Source organism: Crocodylus siamensis, chromosome 4, assembly GCF_052110815.1.
Source record: "Crocodylus siamensis isolate JL-2025a chromosome 4, ASM5211081v1, whole genome shotgun sequence".
NCBI lineage: Eukaryota > Metazoa > Chordata > Crocodylia > Crocodylidae > Crocodylus > Crocodylus siamensis.
Genome location: NC_143398.1, coordinates 215,744,502 through 215,765,154, shown reverse-complemented (window position 1 = coordinate 215,765,154; position 20,653 = coordinate 215,744,502).

The window sequence follows — 20,653 nt, the reverse complement described above, 5'->3', positions numbered from 1 at the left end:
ATGGTTGTGGTGTTAAATAATGGATAAAAGGCCCTCTGGGGGCACCTATTTTGTCAGCTTAAAAAATTCAACTAAATAAAATAGAGTCCAGTAGCTGTTTCACAGAATTGGCCTTCTCTCCTTCCTTATTCTGCTTAGGGGGAAATTCAGCTTGAAGTTGTAGAAAATTCTTAAATGGCCACATGTATTATTTTTGTACCACAAAAATGAGTAAAACCAAGAAGGAAGTGCAATACTTTTTAATACCTAACTATGCAGAATGGCCTACCAGGGAAGGTTCTTATACTAAGACACAATTAGATCCTTAAGAAGTAAAATACTACCATGAAAGGGATAAGTCTTGCTGAAAAAAATAGCTTTCAGTCATTCTCGAAATAACTTTTTGTTTTCGACACCAAAACTATATTTAGCTAAGATCTTGCAAATGACAAACCTATTAATTATGGAAAAGTAAAATAAAAATATCATTGTCAGTGTTAAATAATAATGTGGCTATTTAACTTAACAGTACTGCACATGCCTATAAATCCTAAGGAATCCCTCCTTCTTTCTCCCTAGTGGGATAAACCTGGTTTGTTACAGTGGGAGAATATTCTATACCACAGGAATAATCAGAACACATTGTTGGCTCCAATTTTCCATCGTTTATTTTTCGGTATCAAACAAAAGTAAAGCTCAGTGGACAATTTAGTCATGGGTGGAAAAAGAATTAGCCATATAATGTGAACTGCTCTTGGAGAGAAAAGTTGAATGCTGCCTTGTGTTAATTCACATTGTTCGTTGTGCTTACTAATAGTATGAAAGGATTTTGATTTTCATTATTATGTACTTTGCATGTTGCTCGTATTAAATCAATGTTCTACTTGCCTCCTTGCTTTTCCTGCAGCTGATCTATAAGGCTCTTTGAAAGGAAACTGAACTCACACAGACAAAGACTGATTCTTCATCCATCTGACATGTCATGCCAACAAATGGTTTTTTGTGCACTCTGTCAGTGTCTTAATCAGAGTGTCACACCAGCCTGCAGCACCTTCACAGCCCTGAAACCTCTTCCAACACTTAATCCTTCAACTTGTATATGTTGTAAAGACATTCAGATGAGGCCTGATAATGCACAAGATTTACATGTTTCTGTCATCACTTAGATTTGTCACACATCATAATCATCTACCCTCCCCCATACCTTTATTCTTATTTTAAAATCTGAAAGCCTAAGATGCCTAGTAGATTTTTTTTAAAAAGAAAAAATAAATAATAGGAAAGCTTGTTTTATTCTCACCATAGTATCTGGTGCTGGGAAAATACTTTGCTAAATAAGGTTCATATGTTCATTGAAATAGACAAATTTATTGAGATGAATTCCTATTAGTAATTCAAACAAGGATAACAAAGAATCTGGATCTTATTCACTTCGTGTGAGAGAAAATAAACAAAACAAGCTCATCTAAAACCATAAATTGCACATATCAAAACATGATGCCCAGGTCCTGGACCACAGGTTTTATACTTTCATCGCTGTCTGCTTTGTCTGACTGTTAATAAGAGTCCTGCATACAACGGTGTCTGCTATATGGGCACTTTATGTTTCGATGAGTGTTTTTTATATGGAAACCTAGAGCCTGGCTCTGTGGAAATGTTGAGGGCACTTATGGGACTCAGTGCTGGTATCTCCACTGCCAGGTAGGTTTATTTATGTATTTAGGGCTCAGTTATGCATTTGTAATACTGGCCAGTGTTGTAATCCCACTCTACCTCAGAGGATACTTCATGAGACATTGGGCTTGAGTGGGTCAAGATATCTCCTGGATCTGTATGGTATGCACAGCATCTGCTTCACCCCTTAAGGAGGCGCAGCAGACTGTAAGTATACTCTTTCACGATAGATGGGTATAGAAAGGAAACAAGGCTGTGTGCTATGTCACATCCCCTGTTAGTATGGTCTCTGGCACCAGCCAGGCATGCTGCATTCATCCTGGAGAACACAAGGACTGCAGTTCTGTTTTTCTCTGCATGGGAGGCATAAAAAGAAGGAAGCTGCTTATGACATTATGTCTTAAATGCCTGTACAGGAAGGGCAACAAAGACAAAGTTCTACCAATCCTTTGTGTGATCATATATAAAGCACTGGATTTGCAAATAAAACTCCCCTCTTGTAGCAAGAATTCTTTGATCTATTAATGAGTAAAGCCTAAATCCTCTTTATTCTCATTTTAAATATGGAAAATAGTGCATTTGCCCTGTCTAGGTTACCCCAGCTCAATTAAGGCAGGCCCTTCCTGCCCAGCATATTCAGTTATTACAGGCGTCCCCTTTAATTTTCTCAACAAAACATTTAACCTGGGTTAGCTGTATTTACAGGGCTCTGTTACTGCCTGCATGCTTGGGTACACCCTGTTTTGCTGCTCATGCAAAAAAAACCAGACTGGCTCAATCCATTTTCATATATAGAAAGTGGAAGACTTCAGAGAAAGAGCCCACTCACCTAATGGCTGGCTTGCCTTTGTGCACTTCCTCTTCTAGTCAGATGATGTTGGTTCAGCTTGTTCATGCTCTCCTGCTCATTTCAGTTATTCAAAATTCAGTTAGCTACCAGGTAATTTCTTCTAGCATGCTCATATGCTTTTTGAAGATGAAGGCCAGAGAAGACCCTGAGCCCTCTTGAACCTCCTCCTTCCTGCGATCTTCTTCTTTGCTTCCTCTCCCACACACAGTTATTGCAGAGAAGCACGGAGCTTTCTTTATATAATATACTGCAGCCCACTGTGAAGGGCATCAACTAATTTTAGCTAAACTTGCACTGTTAAAATAAGTTAACAACGTAAATTTTGGTATTGGAGAATAAAACCAAGGTGTAATCACATTCACCTGCTTACTTACACAGGCTAACAATTTGTAATGTTTTTGCCCAGTTATTATGTTGTTCAATTTTGTTCTGATGCAGGCCTTCATGGAATTTGGTTACACTTATCTATTTATTTGTGGTGGATTTAAGAGGAGCATTTAGTCTTTTTGTTTTAATGTGAAAATGACGTCTAAAATGATTGTTTATTTCCTGGGATCCCTATAAAGACAAGGACTTGAAGTGAATTAAATAAATCTTTGTAAATTTGCCACTTTACTACTTTTTTACCACTAAAAACTTCTAGTCATTTTGATATAATGTATCTATTCCCACCCTGATTCTTTGCCAAAATAGATGGTGAATAACATCTCTGCTACTACTTGTGTACCAGTCAGAATACAGTTTAACGAATTTTTTTTCTATACAAAATCCTCTTAGAAGAATAGGCATTAACAAACACCAGTTGTTAAAATAGTCACATCTTCTATGAACCACAACATGAGATTTTATTTATTTTAATCTAATTTCACCTGAAGCAAATTCCTGGATAATAGAACTCCAGAGTGTTATTAGAAGTACAACAAAGGCCACTGAGCTGGTAATATCTATTCTATAGCAAAACTGTATCAGAATAATACTCCATTGTATTTCTCTTGTAACTGCAGCCCAGCTATGTCAAGTGGCTTTCAGTGTAATTCAATAAAACTGACATAAGAGCCAAAATAGCCAAACAAGAATGATTTTTGTAACTCTTGTGTTCTGCATAAGGTCCTTGACAAACAGATGAAGATTTATACCAAAAATTGGCTAGGCATACTCCTCAAATAGTAGTAGATTCTGTATTGCTTTCTCAGTTTTGCTAATCTAGATACCAGAATTGACTTTCTTTATACAGTGAATTAATAAATGTCACGTTGACACTAGAACTATAACAGCTGATTCCATTTTTAACTTGCTCTAGTAACCATCTGAGCAGTGTAGGCCAAAGTAAACCCAAACTAGTTCACTCTTGTTCCTCAAAATTTTACTACCTTCTGGGGTGAAAGATGTCCAGGGTCTTCCGTCTTCCCCTTTTTACTGGTCTAAGCTACGACTTGAATGTTCATTACCCACATTCCATTGCACAAGGTAGAAAGTAGATGATCTTTAGGCTGCCTGTGCTCATACCTACTGTTAAATTAGCACTGTGATGGTGCAGAAGTCCCTTAGTTTCATCAAATCAACCACAAAGAGTTGGTCCTTTCTCCTATCCAATGTTTATTGACTTTTGAGCACCTCAGTTGCCACTTACCACAGCTACCAGTTCCAAAATAGTGTAAGTAATGAGTAGGGAAAGGGAGGACACTGAGTTAGCAGACATTTCTAGCCGGATAATCATAGGAAAAAGTTTTCTCAGTGCATGTTTGGATAAGGAATTCCACTCATTTAAGAAATGGAAGAGCTGGAACTGCTATATGTTTGCAATTTGTTAAACTTAGCTTGAAACCAGCCTTTGTTGGAAGAATCTGTTGCAGTCTGCTGTATAAATTAAGACCCACCTAGAACACATTATTGAAAAGATGTGACTGTCTCGTGTCGTCTAGTTTAGTCATTTAGTTTTCAAGCGACAAGCTCATCATTTTTTCACTTTAATTCTTTTTGCACCTGGAATTTAAACACTTATTGGCCTTAACCATAATTAAAAAAGAAATAAAATAGTTATGGGAAAGAGAATGTTTCAAGTTCTCTTGAAACATACTGAACAATCAAAAGTGATCAAAAACAGTTTCCAAGTCTAGCTTCACTGCTGAACTTACTTTCTGATATATACTCACAATTTCCCAGATAGTTATAGCCCTTCCAATTAGACTGCTTCTCTTCACAGTTGTAAGGCTAGCGCAGAGATCATTTTCTTCTGTCCAGAATCAATACCACAGAAATAATTAGAAATAAGCAGTAGGCCTGTGCGAGTAGGCAGCTGTTTGATCCAGTTTTGGATCTGGCCGCTTTGGATGCCAGGGATCCAATCCGGAGTTCAGGACCGGGTTCTCGCTTTGATCCGGCTGAAGTGGCTCAGAAAGCCTAACGAAGCCAGCGCTTTGATTCGGACATGCTGCTTCGAACACCAAAGCATCAAAAGCTTCTCTGGATCCAAAGCACAGTCCGAAGCCTCGCGCAGCCCTAGTAAACAGCTATGATAGCACATACTTAATACATTAATGACCAAAACTTTTAAGGCCAGATGTTGAACTGAATTACATCAATACAAATATGAAGTAATTCCACTAAAGTAAATGGAGTTAATTTGGACTTGAGGTAGGGTAGCAGAGTTCAGATCATGTCCAATGATTCTGTATCAGAAGAACAGGATATTTGCAGATTTTAACTATATTTTTCTCATCTAAGGTTCTTATGGGCAATTTGCAGTCTTATTTTGGGTGTCACTATATTAATTAATTTACTGTGATTTTTCTCATTTAGACCTCAAATTAGCAATATGTAGTAGCTCACTTCTGACAGTTAAATACGATCACTTACCCACTAATTCCAGGTTTCAAACAACACAGAGACCAAGTTTTCAAAAATGGAAAAAGTTCTGTGACTTTCTTAAAGCAAGGAAAAGAGAACCAATGAAGCATGCTAGGAATGCATGGAACAGATCAGTCTTAGTTAAAACTGGGTAAATAATGGATTTTTTCATTTCATAGATGAACCAGAAAATGGGGGAATATTGTTTACAGTTGAACCAAATGAGATTTTTTTCAGGAATTTTTTTGGTTTTAGTTCATGTTTTTGTGAAATGAAAAAAACCAAACTGAAAAATTCATTTTAGGGCAATCTAAAGCTTGTCTTTTAAGCCCAAGTTAAAAGTTTGGTCCCATTTATGTGGTATTTCACATCTTACTTAAATTTTCTTCTTTTGAATACAAAAAATAAATAAAGATTTGACAAGTTTTGGTTCAGAAATGAACAAAGTTTTTCTTTAATATATTGTGGCCAAAACTATTCCAAACCTTCCCCTGAAATTTGTAAAATGTTCTCACCCTGAAACTCCATTTTTGGAGAATTTATGATTTCTCAAAAAAATTTCTCTCAGCTTTAGAATGATGCTGCTAGAAGCCTCAGATTTATGTCAATTCACCACTAAAAGATTTTCAGAGTTTCTACTGAAACAGTGTGTGGGAAACACCTTCCAAACTCCAGGGCAGTATTCATCAAAGACGGGTTTTCTACAGCTCCTTTATTACAATATAGTTTAGCTATCAGCAATGTTTTGCTTCTACTTGCGATAGAGAAGACACTTGCTCACATTAAAGAGCTCCCCCTCCCCTGCCCTTTCCTGCCCCCCCCCCTTTGTTCTTTTTCTTTTAATGCAGTTCTAGTCCTTAGGAAAAAAATCACATTTGATTTGTAAACCTTAAAGTAAGCATTAAGTATTCAAGAAGTGTTATGACAAATGCTATTAAAACTTGGCCTATTTCATCTGATATATAGTGTTTGTGTAGCTTTCACACCTCCAGGTGATAAATTACTAAATTTGATGCTCACAAACATCTACAACTAATAGCATGAGACTTAGTGGATAAAAGCATTGAACTTGTTTTACAATTTCTTTTCTGTACTTTTTAAATGAACAGACTATTTAACAGGAGGGTATATGCCTGATAGGAGGAAAAATGCAGCTAATATATTTAGCCAAGCATTTCCTCCTTTTGTGAAAATTCCATCAAAATATCAGTTACAACCTCTTCTGCTGTTCCTTGTGCTGTAAGCAGCCCCACTAGCTTTTGACTATCTACTGTATTATTGTCTTCTGAAATGTATAAATACAGCCAGCTCTGTGCACCACACAGAATACTTAAATCGAGCTGGTCTTTGTTTGACATCCAGTTTGTCTGGCATCTGACATTAGCATTGCTAAGTACCTAATTGCTAAGTGCCTACCAATTCAGATATTGTACCACCACATCATTCATCCAACCCAGCAGCCAAAAAACAATAAAAAAAAAGAAAGCCAAGAAGACAGAGACACTTTGTAGCCAACAAGGTACTATACTGAAATACAAAATATGCTAATTTCCAAGCTTCAGAAATGTGAATGTTAAGGGAAATCTAAGACTATGTATTAAAGGATTAAAATAGCAGAAATGATTCTTTCCAAATGAGAATGCTGGTCACTGTAACCTTTTATGTGCCAGGGCACCGTGCTGGACAGTTATCCTATAAAGACCAGCTCCCGACTAAAAACATAGTCCTGTAGACAATGCAGTAATCTGCTTGTGTCAGCTTTGTTTATACCAGGACTCAGGCAATAAAGCCTAGGCTAAGCTAACTGTGAGTCAGAAAGCCAGAGCAAAATAAGAAGGTAAATGAAGTAAATAAAAATATACAGCTTAAAATCCCAAACCAAGTGTATCTCTCTATGTTTATTTTAGTTCAGGAATTTTCAGTACTGGGTTGATTTGTAAAAAAAGGTGCGTTTTCCCCCACATAGCTGATAACCTTGTAGACGACATCTGATAAGAGAAGGCCATGTTGGGTTTTTTCCTCCTTTGGGATCCTTGGCAATAATAAAGGTTCTGCAAGTAAAACTATTGCTTCAGTGACAGCTATGTAACCCCGTTGCTAGTTGTAGGGCTGAACATGTGTAACTGGGCCTCCAATCTGAATTTATGCCCTGGTCCTGATGCATATAATTTAAGTATATGAATTGTCCTTTTGAAGTCATAATAGCATCATGCCTTTAGAAACACCAGATCTGGCTGGGAAAAAAACTTCATTTTCCATCAGACAATGTAGTTCCATTGCAATTAAAATGTTTCAGAACACATTGGACAGTGGACCAGGGAAGGGGGGTTGCCACTTGGGAGTATACATCATCCCTTAAAATGCAACTGCTAATTCTGCATGCTTTAATTAAGCTAAATTGTTTTAGCTTTTACCCTGAATTAAATGGGGTTGAAGGAACAACGGTTTTCTTCGACGTATCCTCATATGAGTATACAGACATAACAGTTACATCATAAGAATTTATGAAAAGGATAAAATTAAGTACTGGGATAACAGTTATATCTGTCTACATCCTCAGTTTCACCAAAATCTTATTTTTGAGACAAACAGGGAGAAAAATCTGATAACGCTGAAACTTTTTATTTTGACATTTTCAGAATAAAATCTCATGATTTTTTAATTTAAAGTAATTGTTTTAAAAAACTGTAATTTTGTATGAAGTTATAACAACAGAAAGAAGCTAAAGCTAAACAAAATCTTCAGGACAAATATTGCAGATATTTTTTCAGAATCTTTTTCCTTTTTTTACTTTTTCAAGGAATTTTGAAATTTTTGGATTTTGTTCTGATCTCAAATTTTTTCTGAAAGTGGAATTTCTAACTTCTGTACTGGCAAACTATTCCGTCACTGCTACACAAGTATGTTGATTCTGCACTTTTAACTGGAGAAATAATACATCTTTCACTAAAATAAATAGAGACAATCCTCACCATATGCAAAGCACAAATTTGTTGCATAAAATGTGCAATATTTACATATATACTTTTCAGAAAAGAGCTGCTTTACAGGAGAGTTTTTGTTTTAAAGATACCAATAAAATAGAGAGGAACAAGTGCATCCTGATTCAAGTCTGTTGTTTCATACACTATGCATGGGGTGTGTTCTATAATTACCTAAAGCCATAGATGGGGAGGTGCCATTTAATACATTTGGTAGTATTAAATCAACCCTGGAATATTACTCTGCTGTCAAGTGCACATGATATACATTCTTCCCAGGGTCCACACTTCTGTTTCTGCTAATACTGTTTTATATTGTAATGTCAGCAAGCGGAAACCTGTGGCTTTTGCCAAAGAAATTCAGTATGGTAAAACAGTGGCAGAAGACCACTAAATGCTCTCTCATTACAACCCAGAAGGCACTAAATAATGTCATTAAGAGAAACTCAGGACCTTTACACAAAATATAGATAATATCCAGAATGGCTAATGTCTATTTGTCCTTTTGGACACTATCACAGGAAACACATCATGCTAATGATTAGAGTGAAATACCTCATAGCCTAATTTGTTTGGAGAATTTTGTGAAGTCCTCAGCAATCTAAAATAATTGTTAGGGTCAACTAATACATGGCAGAAGACAAGTTAGGTAGCATTCTGTAATTCTGTAAAAATAACACCAAAACTCAAATCCTCACACTGACAACCAGAAAGAGGTATCGGCTTTTGTAGTTATAACAGGATTTAGTAAAAGTGTTACAGAATTAATTTAGCTTTATCTCAATCTGATTCTGAAATGCCAGTTTCAGTAATATTGATTTTATACTATGTAGTATAAAAAAGTTATAATTCATGGCAGAATAAAGAGTAACATCTATTCTGTGCAAATGTAATGCTTACATATAATCACTTCAACACATATTTTAAAGTACATTATGCAATATATTAAAAGTAATGATTTTGAGACAAATTAAGACATAACAGCCTCAAATCAGTTTGCCTACACAGTTAATATGTTGATTAATGTCCTGTTAGGACCGAGACACTCATTTTTATCTCATTATTCAACTCAGTGTTTTCCCATAGCTATTGAATAAAAATGTAATTATTGCTCTAAATGATGTTATTATTAACTTTCACATGGTGTTTCTTGATAAACAGCATCACAAATAGAGAGGGCTGCTAATAGTAAAGAGACAAGAATAAAAAACATAAATAAACAGAACCATTTAGTAATATGTATTACAAACATATTTGAAGACGCAAATAAAAAGTGGACTGTGTTTTTAAAAAAATACAAATACAATATGGCATTAAGTGCTTTAAATGCCAGTGTAATGGATCTTCATTTTTCAATTAAAGTGCAATTGATGTGAAAAATACTGACTACTGTTCCAAAGAGGGCATTTGCCTTGCATGGTATATGGTGAAGTCCCTCTTCAGATTCCCATATTTATGAGTTTCTGACAAAGTGATCTACACATTGGTCCTTCATCTTAATATTTCTTTACATTCTTCTAATATCTGAAGTTTCAAAGGAACATTTCTTGGTGACCTTTACCTAAAACAAACATGACTCCACAAATGGAGCTATGGGATCTGATCTGTGCCTGTGTACTTAATGGAACACTTTCTTCTTATATCTTGTCAGAGATATTATACAATGCGTGACCACAAAGCACTTATGAAGTCTTTAAAGATACTGTATCAATCCTCCACTTGAATTTTATAACTAAGCTGGACCTTTTCAGAGTTATGATTTTGACATTGTTATGCAAAACTGTATTTTGATGCATTAATTCCCACAAGAACTGTGCATGCTACCAGCAGCGTTATCAAATTCAGTAAGAAAGATTGCCTCCAAGTTTGGTACTTGTAGTTTCTTTGGATTGGTGATTAGCAGTGATATGTTATAAAATAGACCTTAAAAATTCTTATTTGTGGCTGACTATACCAGTGAATTGACTACTTGGTTCAGTCCATTTTTTGTCTGTATCTAGATGTTTCTATATTTATATGTCTATTCCTAGTCTATTCCTATCACTTACTAGTTTATTAATTAGCATTACCTCCAAAGTGTGGAAAACTTGTATGTTAAGTAACCTTACCACACTAATAAATATAAAAATGAATATATAAAATATAAACATGTATTTATTTCATCCTGAAGTAAATCAGTGGTTTAAATGGAGAATTCTTATGGTTCAGACAAAGAACTAAAAACTGGATTTGCATTCTATTCCAATCTATGGGTGTTATTTATTTACACATGTTCTGGGGAGTGTGTGTATGGCGGGGAGGGAGGGAGGCTTTCATTAGAGTGGTGCTAATAAGAGTGTCTTGTGTATCAGTCTCCCCACACTTCAAAGGCTAGGGACAGACATTATACATAAACCAGTTTAATTGACCAGATGTTCTGTGCACATACACCAGTTTAAGTGATCAGAAACTAGTTTAAACCTGTAATATAAGAAAAACATAAGTTCAGTGCACAAAGACCAGTTGGACAATGGCTGAAACCAGTTTGAGATAAACCTGGTTGAATGTAGTAACAGACTTAACTGATTTGGCTCAAACTGGTTTATGCAATGTCTGTCTCAGACCCCTTGCTGTTTAAGATAAACCAGACTCCCCAAGCATCCCAGCATGCTCTCTGAGCTGGGCAGGGCTCTCTGCTCCATAGCAGGGCTGGTCCCTCCCATCTGCTCCCTGGCTGCAGCTCTGGCAGAGACTTGCAGGCACAGCAGGGTCTGCCTGGCTTCTCCCTGCCCTACCCCCACCCTCACTGCTCCTCACTCACTGCTCAAGCAGGAAATTCCCCCGCCCTCCCATTTCCCACAGCAGGGACCCCAGCCCCATGGACCCTAGGCATGTGGTATGCTAGCTAAAGTAGATGTGTGTGTGTGTGTCTCCAATTTCACTGAGACAGGCAGGCAGAGCAGTGACTGCTTAGGGATTTTTGGACCTATTCAACAGGTCAACTGGTAAGCTGTTTACGAAGAGTTTGAAGCAATGGACAGAAGCTATTGTTTTTGTGATCGGGTGATAAACAGTGTTATCAGCTCTCTGCTGAATCGCTCACCTGTCCGTTTGCTGCAGACAGTATAAAGAAGCAGGGAAGGAGATTGAAAAGCTCTGTATCTTCAACAGAATCATGTGCTGCACCCTCCCCCCACCCCCCAATTGCCTCAGAGTGCTAAGAGGGGGCTGGGAGCTGGCAACACTCCCAGGAAAAGCCTGGGATGGTGCAGGCAGACCTGCCTAATCAGAATGCCCTACCAGGGCTGGCCATGTCCCCTGCCCCTCAGCTCAGCATAGTGCAAGTGAAAGGAGGGCTGTTCTAGCACTCCCTGACTTCTAGCCTGAGCCACTACAGTCATGTGCCTGAATTTCTTCAGTCCAGAGAAAATGTCTGTCCAGTTACAAACTGGGGCAGCCTAGTCAGGTTAGACTAACTTGCAAAGATTGAATCAATTTAGGCTTAGGCTTTTTTAATATCTGTCCCTAACCAAAATGGCAGTGGGGCACTTTAAATGCCCCTGCCACCATTTTGAAGCATGGGGACACTGATACACGAGACATGGAGGCTGGCTGGAGCACAATAATTTCTATGCTCCAGCAGACTTAATTACTTACAGTGCGTTAGAGCAGCCTCCTGAAACTGGGTAACTCATTAGCTTCTCATTGCCACCATTTTCTTATTTACAGATTGTAGGTAATATCTACATATTATTAAGGAATACAGTGAGTAGGCATGGGCAAACTCTCATCCTCAGTTCCCCCCCCAATATTATATATTCACAAAAAAAAAACCCAAAATAGTTTCAACCAAAATAATGGGAATTTTCAATATGATATAGGTCTTCTGACTGCCTAAGAAAAGTGGAGCAGGCACGTAAAAATCTCAGAAAATTAAATGATCTATGTTTCACTTGAACTAAAGCCATTTTTTTTTCTGGAAAGCTTCTAAAAAAAAAAGAATAATTTTTGTTTTGATTGCCAAAAATATCCTACCCTAGATTTTTCCTGGTATTTTTGGCTTGATCAGTGGGCCAAAAAAACCAATCATCTGTTCCATTATAATTGTGAGGCTTAATCTATTAATATGTATATAATATTTTATTATATAAATTGCAGATGCTATCCAGATGTAAGACTAAAAAAAATTTTTAAACAGGAAATTAATTCTACAACTGTGTTTGAATTCTTTGAGAACTATTTGAGGATCCAAAATGCAGGGAAACTACAGGCTTATTTGCTCTTGTTTTAACAGCGTATGTAGCCACAACAAGAAAGCTCTCTCAAAACAGTAATGAAACTAATATAGTTATTACTTAAGCACATGCATAATGTCAATATGGGAGCGCTTTGCAGCTCTTTTATTGAGTAAGGAAGGTTTCCTTGGCATTTTCCATTTATATTCCACTTGCTTGTCATGTATTTTAATAATGGTCTCACTTATTAAAGTTAATACTAGTTAATATCTCACTTTTTCATGTTCAAGGAGCTTTGATCCTGTTTGTGTCAGTCCTGAGACCGTGGATGCCATGACAGAGACATTCTCCCTTTGTGAAATTAGAGACATTTGCCCTGCTAGTTTTCAGGATTAGCTGGCTTTCTACAGGGGCCTTGTTTTAGAGACTGGTATGCCTGTTCATCAAGAAAAATCCTTTCCCTTTCTCTCTGGATCTTGATTACTAAAGTAAAAAGACTAATTTGTGAACTTTCTCAGTTAAGATCCAAAATGTCTTTCAAATTCCTTTCTAGCACAATTTAAAGCACCAGCAGTAGATTAAAGGTAAAAAAAAATAGAATTTAAAATTGTACTATTGCATTATTAATTATTTAATAGAATTAAAGGCCATTCAGTCCAACAGTGTACCTGTAGAAAATTGCTTCCTAAGCAATACGGTTCAAGTATGTCTGGAAGAAACTTGTTAATATTTGACTTTGTAAACACTTTAGTATCATATAAAATAACCTTGCAATGGAGTATGCTAAAGTAGCAGTTTTCTAAATAGCAATATGATGGTGTAGGGTCAAAATTGGAGAATTCCTGTAGGACATTCTCTAACAGAATAAAAGCATTTACAAGAAACTGCTTACAAAATACAACACCTTTTCTTTTACTTTCCAACTTTCAATGGAATATTTAAAAATGCAGGAAATTAGCATTAGTTGATGGCAGCAGAGAGCACCTGTTGTCCCTTCTATGTTATTTCAAGAAAATAACCAGGTGAGCTGTGCACTACATATATGCAGCATCTTGGGACTGACTCTTTAAAGCAGTGGAGCTCAACTTTTTAGTGTGGTGGGCCAGGTGCTTATAACCCATCTGTACCATGGGCCACCACTCCACTCCAGCAGCATGGTGGGGAGGGGAGAAAGGAGGGAGGGAGGTGGCTACCAATGTCAAATGCAGAGGAGAGAGTGAGGGAGAGAGGCAGATTGCTTGTTTTTGGTAAGCAGCACCTGCCATAGGGGAGAGGAGAGGAAGAGACAGGGAGGGCTGTAGGGAAAATCAGTGGCATGGCTCTGGGCAGAGAAGGGTGAGCCAGGCTGAGCTGCTTGCCATGGAGCCGCCATGCTGCAGACTGGATGCAGGTACTTTGAGAGTCTGGCCCACAGACTATAGACTGAGCAGTGCTGCTTTAAGGCATTACATAAAATACATTGAACGCTCTTCAACTATACATGAAACTTAGACAATACCTTAATAGCATGAATCATGCCAAGGAATATGGTGAAGTCCATCAGAATGTGTTCTAGCTAGGACACTGCAGACTCAGTACTACACTCAGAACTGGTTACTGAAAGAATATTCCTAGCACTTAATTGGGAAGCAATGGGTTTTAGTACCAAAACACATAAGGAGACATGTGATCTGGGTTCTGTTCCTAGATGTGCTACAAATTAGCACAGTGAGAACCGGGCCTCAGTTTCCCTAGCTATATGGTGGAATAAATACTGCCTTCCATCCTGACCACAGGCTTGCAAGGTTTTATTTGTGCACCCTACCTTGACTGCTGCTTGGTGATGCACACAAACATAGAGAGGAGTTCTTTTTTTAAATATTATCTCAGTGTATCACAGTGGGTGCATCTACACATGCATTTCCTGCAGCGCCAGTTTACTCATGAATAAATAACTCACAAGTAAATAGTGCCAGGCATGCAGAGAAGCGGGTGCAGATTTCCTGGCAACCTGCTTCTGCTTCCTGGGGCCAGGCAATGGGCCCCAGCCACCACTAGACAGAGCTCCAGGCTCTGGCTACAGCTGCCAGCAGCCACCAGCCCTCTTCCAAAGCCAGTCCTTCCTACTCTCTGGCTAGCCACTTCCCTAGCCAGGAGCAATATGTGCAGCACAGGGACAGCAGGTGGTAACACTCTCGTCCCAGCCTGTGCCTTCCTGTGCTACAGGCCCTCCCAGCCCCTGCTTCTGGCAGTGACAACCCCCACACTCCTGCTGGCCACCATGCTGGCTCTGCTGGCCTGCTGCAAAGACCACCACCTGGCCCACAGCCATCTTGCCCCTCCCAGATCCACCATATGCAGCAACTGGAAGCCTTCTGCATCACCTGGGCCCTCTGGGACCTCCTGAAGCAGTTCCAGCCCCACCTGGAGCAGTAGCACATCAGCATGCAGCTGACCCTCCCTGTGGACACCTGGCTGGCCCTTGCCTTGATCAAGCTTTACACCTGTTATGTATGTCGGCCACCTATTTGGTATGGGAAGGCCAATGCCAGGGAGGCTGTCCTGGAGGTGTGCAGCACCCTCCAGGACAGGCTGGGGGTCACCATACTCCGCATGCATGACCCCCTGGCCATGGTGGCAGGGTTCTGTGCCCTGGAATTCCCCCAGTGCATTGAGGCCCTGGCCAGAACCCACCTGTCTGCCCCATGGAGACCACCCCATTACAGCTGGAGGGGTTTTTACTTTGTGGTGTTCCAGGCCATAGTGAACCACCATGGCACCTTCTCACATGTGAGCGCTGGCTGAGCGGGCAGCACCCATGACAACCATGTCTTGTGGAATTCTGTCCTGCCAGACGTGGTGGAAAGTGAGCACTTTGCACTGGGGATGCCAGACCACAGCTGGGTACCATGGTAATCCTGTCCCTCCTCATTAGTGATCCAGCCTACCTGCTTCTGCACTGGCTCATGTGGCCCTACACTGGCCACCTGGACCCCTGCCAGGCCCACCTTAACTGGTGCCTGGGCTGGACCTGTGTCCTGGTGGAGTGCACTTTTGGCCACCTCAAGGGCCACTGGTGCACCCTCACCATCTGCCTCAAGTTCACCAAGGACAACATCCCCTGGGTCATCATCACAGCCTGTATGCTGCATACATCTGCAAGGCTCTTCCATGAGGTATAGGTAGAGGAGGTATGGTGCACAGAGGATGCCTGGCAGTGGAAGCATCACCTGCAGTGGCAGCGACAGAGGTGCCCCCCCACCCCATTGCCCCAGAAGAGCTGTGTACCTGCCAGCAGGGGCCAGCATACCAGGTGTAGGAAGCACTGGCTGACCACCTCCTCCAGGACTCCCCACTCTAGCCCCCAACACCCTGCTCACTGCAGACATGTCTCAGAAGAACAAGTTCTTATTCCCCTCACATCAAACAGACTCTCCCCAACAAGCAGAGCCTCCCCTACCCCATCAACAAAGAGAGCCCCTTCATCACCCACCCCACCCACCAACAATAAAACACCTTCTTCCCTATGAAAACTTTGTTCAGTGTCTTTTGTGTGCCATCCTAGGGTGGGGGCATGGGGTGGGGGCAACTAGGGGCAGATCCTGGGGACAAGCGGCCATCATCCCAGCCTCTAGCCACTCCCCTGTGGGTACATATGCTGCAGTGAGTGCAGTGGGCAGAAGGCTCCCCCAGGGGCAATGGCAACCCATGCTCCCTTGGCATGGGTGGCTCTCCCTCCAGCAGGAAGTGTTCAGGGCCAGCAGGGTTGGCATGCAGCCCTGGCCCCACTACAGGCAACTCTGACTCTGTGCCCATGTGGAGACAGGGCTAGGCCCAGGCATAGGGACTGGGTGGTGGGAGATCTGGGATGGGGGCCAGGTCAGGGGTCCCTGGCTGCTGGTGCAACACAGACCTTCCTCCCAGGCCCAGGTGGGGGTCTTCTGTTGGGTGGTGAGTGACTGCCAGGGTGCAGGTGGGGCTAGGATTGGGGCCCAGGGAGCAGGTAGCATGGAGGCCCAGGGTCAGAACACTGTCCAGCACCTGGCAGTCATCAGCCATGGCCTGCATTGCCGAGACCAGGATGGTGTTCTGTTCCCACAGGGCCTCCACCTGCTCGTGCTTCAAGACTAGGAAATGTGCCCAGAACACCTGGCCTGCCCAGTCCCACACCTCCTTGTGCCAGTCCCACGCCTCCTCATGGCAATGTCCTTCATCTGCCAGCTGTCCTGGCAGGCTATGTCCTCCACTCACCAGGCCCCAGTTTCCCCCAGCCAGTCCACCAACACCGTGACCATGTAGTCCAGGTGGAGGGTCCTATCCAGGGTCCTCCCTGGCAGGGCCAGTGTATCCACAGAGCCCTGGCTATGAGAGGCAGTGACCCTGAGGCTGCATGCCAGCTGCCAAAGGTAGCCTCTCCCCCATGTGCAGCTGCAGGACCTGTAGAGCCATGAGACAGAAGCTGTTTGTGAGAGTTTGCAGCATTTCAGAGATAAGACGCTCTGTACCAGGGGCTATGTGGTGCCCTACCTCAGATTGGGGATTGGACATGCATGGGTGGCCAGGGACCATGGTGGGTCAGCCTGGCTGTCCTGGGTCCAGGTGGCTGCCAGCCAAACCCCCCATGCCCACGCACTCCCCTGGGGCTGGCAGGCTGCTGGGTGCTGGCTGTGGGCAGCCTGCCTCCCTCATCCCGTTCCCATGGTGGGGTAGGCCAGGGTCCTGGAAGCATCTGCTACTGTGGCTCCAGGTCCTACTCCCTCCCCTTCCTTCTGCAGGCCAACCACTCTTCTGCCCACAGCACCCAGGCTTAGGGGGCTCAGGCTCCCAGATGACTGGGATGAGGAGCAGCCCATGCCCCTTCCCTCTCTATAAGGGTCTTCACCCGGGAGACACCTCAGGACTAGCCCCCCCATGCCGCAGCTGGGACCAAGTGTGACCCTGCTGTGTGTGTCACAGGCAGTATGTTAGGAGCTGTTTGCACAGTCTGAGAGGTGCCCAACCCACTACACCCTGCTGCTGGTGATGGCCATCATGTCCCGGGTACACCTGCACACTTGGTACAAGACCCTGAGCTATGATGGCATGGGGGGGCAAGCACGGGCTGCCCCGCAACCTCTGCCACCACCTGGAGAGTTGCCAGTGGCTAGGCAACACATCCCTGCCCCCCGCAGCTGAGTAGAATATTGCCACTAGCTTTGACTTGTTCCTTGATTTGTGAGAAGCCTATGCCCACTTAGCTGCAGGGACACAGGTTGCTCAATGCCAAAGTTTGCTCAGAGTTTGGTATTGTCTCCTGCCTCCCTGTGTGCTGGGGGGAGGGGGGCGGGGGGAAGGGGACCCAGGGCCAGGGGAGTGCAAGTGGCCTGGGCAGGGGAAGGGGGCAGGGGCTGGGTACAGGGGCAGAGAGGGCTGCCTCCCAATCCACGTGGCCATGACTGGCATGGCTGTCAGCTCCACGCAGTCGTGGCTATCAGTGACAGTGTGTGGCTTCAGGCAGTGTCCTCAGATGGTGGGGCACAGCAGATGGGCACCCGGCCAAGGACCTCCCCTGGGGAGGAGCTGGCACTGCTGGTGGCCAGTGGTGTCATGGTTGGGCCATACCTTGTGGCAGGGGCAGGGGCAGGGGGTGGGGCTGGGGCTGCGGAGCTGTTGTGGTAGGTACCCAAGCTGTTGGTGGAGGGTGCAGCTGGGGACCTCAGCAGGATGGGCTGCTGGCTGCCTGGGTGCCAGGCTAGGGCAGGGGCAGGCCACCCATGCTGCTATATACAGCAGGCTGTGGCCTGATCCCAGAGCATGAGTTGCCACATGAAGGACATGGACTTATGGGCACTGCCTGAACAATGTTTGTGGTTGGTGATGCTGACCCACTCTGCCCACAAGGCCTTGACCTTTATGCAGCACTGTCGTGTCGACCAGGCATGCCTGTGCTCCCACATCCAGGATGACAGCCCCTCATAGATGTGGGCATTGGAGCGCCTGTCCTGCTCAAACTGGTACTGCACCTTTGTGTAGCTGTCCCTGTGTGCCAGGTCTGGAGAGCTGCAGCACCCAGCACAGGAGCCCGACACAGAACTGGCAGCCACATGACAGAGGCAATGACCTGCAGCACCTGTGAGCTCAGGGCAATCAGCTGGGGGTGGGCGGTGGCCAGGTAGAGCTGGCCAGAAGCTGCCTGCAGCTGGGCCTGGAGGTTGGCAGGCCTGGCTGGAGCCTACAGTAGCCTGGAGGAGCCTGCAGGCATGGACAGTACAGGCTTGGCAGCTGCACAGCAGTGTGGTGCCAGGCAGCGGCACCGGGGTGTATATAAGCTAAGACAGCTGGCTTGCAGCCTGCCTGGGGGACACAGGGGCCTGGAGTGACCTCAGGCTCCCTGCTGGTGTGCCTCAGGACGCCGAGTTTCTGCAGACTTTTAAAGGCATGAGGCAGAGGCTGCCATAGAGGCAGCCCAGCTCTGGTGCAGGAGAGGTTCCCTGCCTCCTGGGGCTAGGCTCAGGCTGGACCTCTAGTGGCAGGGCTGAGCTGGGAGTAAACTCTTCATTTGCATAACTGTGCATATTATAAGTAAGTTTGCTACATGCATTTGCAAGTAGCAAATTTACTCGCAATTAAGCATTTTTACTTCATGGTAAGCATGTGCATGTGCAGTAAACTATGCTACTGTTACAAGTGTCTCATGTAGCCCAGTGACCATTTTTAGATGAGGGCATGAAGAAGAATGTTTGCTGAGTCACATATGTGTCTTACTGTTATGCTGTCTCAGCCTGATTTATATGAATGCTATTGAGGTCAGTATGGAAAATTTCCTTTGATAATTAAGCATGCAGTACCATATAAGGTGTGCAATCCCTAATGAACCTTCTTCAAAAACACATCATCCTTGTGTTTTTATAAAGAACACAGGCCAACATCAGTGCAATATTCAACAAAGGGTTTGGGGGTTTTTTCAAATCCTGTGTGTGTTGTGTCTACTTAATCATAACTAAGTTTCATCAGAAAACCCTTCCTTTAAAATTTCATAGACAAGGTCTTTTTTGTGATACCTTTTATCAGACCAGCTGTGTACAGCTGTGCCCATCATACATTTCCTGTACTATCACAGCTATAACAACACTCCAAACTGCTGCAATATATAAAAAGTAGTAATTTTTAGGAAAAAAAAGATAGCCGATCAAACTTTACTAGTGCCCTGGGGTGAAACAGGAACCGATACAAATACTTCCCATTCCAAATGGGGAGAACATTCTAGTTTCCCTTCCCTTGTGGAAATTACAAAATGAATTCATCTGGGTCCATCTTTTCTCTCTTAGTTAATACTGGTGCTTTTGACTTCCACTAGATGACCAAGAATCCTAATGCTTTGTTCTCCTAAGCCTAGTTACAAAAAGAACCAATGGAGACCAGGTAAAACTTAGCACATCCATTCTGTACAAGCATACCTCTCTGTATTGTCTGGTTCTGCATAATTTGTGTGCCCATTCTGAGTTCATAGCTAAGTAAAAATTCCCTGAAAAGGCAGCTGCAGATTCTGAGGATTTTATGCCATGCATACTAACTGCAAGAGGATTAGACCTGTTGATGTCCTATATAGAGATTGTTCATCCACCAGTTAAATATAGCTAACCCTGGAGAGGAACAGACATCTCCACTCTGTACCAAAAGAGTATATAATAGAATTTTTAGGAAGAGTAGAGATTGATAAATGTCTTTGAGGTTGTCAATAACATCCCCAAATTAAATTACAAAAGAAAACGTTAGTTTGGCAGAATGTAATTGCTAGAGTGGTTGATATTTTTAGCAAATAATTCTACTTCCAGCACTTTTCCTTTCTCTCCCTGAAACTTAAAACTATTGGGAGTTGCCAGAAGTCTCTCTGTTAATGGGTAGTAGGATGAGCAGTGAGGCAATGATATCTTGGGTAAGTATGACAACATTAATACTTTTCCAAAGCAATTGTGTATTCTGAATATGCCTGGAGCAGCACAGCAACTATGCTAGTAAATTCCTCTCTAAGGGTCTTTCCACTGACTTCAGTGGACTTTAGTTCAAGTCCTTATTCCTTGGGTCAGGACTTGCACAAAAGACATATAAATGCTAAGAAATGATCAGCACTGTAAATGCTCTTGGGAATG